This window comes from Chenopodium album, chromosome 2, assembly GCF_948465745.1.
Source record: "Chenopodium album chromosome 2, dcCheAlbu1.1, whole genome shotgun sequence".
Classification (NCBI taxonomy): domain Eukaryota; kingdom Viridiplantae; phylum Streptophyta; class Magnoliopsida; order Caryophyllales; family Amaranthaceae; genus Chenopodium; species Chenopodium album.
Genome location: NC_137835.1, coordinates 74,637,916 through 74,639,142, shown reverse-complemented (window position 1 = coordinate 74,639,142; position 1,227 = coordinate 74,637,916). Strand labels below are relative to the sequence as shown.

Below are 1,227 nucleotides of genomic sequence, written 5' to 3'. Positions count from 1 at the left end.
GCAGGGTCGGAAGATGATGAGGGTGATGCTTGGCTTTTCTGGCCGGCATTAGGATGATAATATTTTTGATGTGGTGGGGGTTGCTGTTGTGGTTGTTGTGGAGGTGGAGGGTTTTGTACATTGGTACTCCGGTATGAAAGATAAGGATGGTTTTTATAACCGGCATTGTAGGAATTGGAATAAGGGTTATTTTGCCTATAGGTTTGGAAGGCATTAACTTGTTCCATAGAGCTCCTACAATCTTGCTCCCAATGACCTACAATTCCACAATTTTCACAAAAAGTTTCATGGTTAGCAACAGCAGAAACATTAGCTACAGAGTTAGGAGCAGCAGTAAGATTATCTAATTTTTGACAAATAGATGTTAATTGAGCTTGCAAAAAGGATACGGAATCGACATTATGTTTTCCCTTATTTGCAAACCCCCTCGGATTCCCATATTGGGAATTGTGTATTGCCATGTCTTCGATAACCTGTCCTGCATCATCCACATTTAAATTCATAAACCTCCCACTAGCTGCCGAATCTAGTACTGATCTAGAAGAATTTTCAAGTCCATTATAAAATGCTTGGATCAATTGCCATTGTGCTAGATTGTGGTGGGGGCACTCTCTCTGTAGATCCTTGAACCTCTCCCAAGCCTCATATAACGTTTCGTCGGCCTCTTGAGCGAAGTTCTGAATAGCACTTCTTAGTACCGCTGTTCTCTCTGCAGGATAATATTTATTATAGAAATTCAAAGCAAGAGTTTCCCAGTCAGTAATACCAAGTGCAATTCTATTCAAACCATTAAACCATAATTTTGCTTTGCCACATAATGAAAAGGGAAAAAGAATCTCCCTGATTTGGTGTTACAATATTGGCAGAAATCTGCGATGTGAAGATTAGGATCTTCACCCTTAGCTCCGCTGAACTGCTTCCTCTCTATCATAGTGATAAATTGGGGCTTGATCTCAAATTGAACTCCATCTAGAGCCGGAGTAGGAGTAAGGTGCGGGAAATCTGTGAGCTTCGATTGCGAATAATCACTGAGTTTCTTCTGGGCCGTCATCTCTGATTCTGAATCTGAAGGAATATCTGTATCACTAGAATCAGGGGGAGGATCTCTTCGATCGTTGTCCTCCTCAGAACCAGCCAGAATTTGTCTATAGAGTCTCCTCTGCCTATGAAAAGAACGCTCGATCTCAGGATCAAAAGGGATGTCACCTGATCTAGAACACCTGGGCA

At 41.7% G+C, this 1,227-nt stretch overlaps 1 non-coding gene across 1 annotated transcript; it reads left to right on the top strand.

Moving 5' to 3' along the window:
• Window positions 1-591: 591 nt before the first annotated feature.
• On the top strand, window positions 592-698 carry LOC145608486 (small nucleolar RNA R71). Its single transcript, XR_014105816.1, has one exon. It is a non-coding gene; the product is annotated as a small nucleolar RNA R71 (small nucleolar RNA).
• The last annotated feature ends 529 nt before the right edge of the window (window positions 699-1,227 follow it).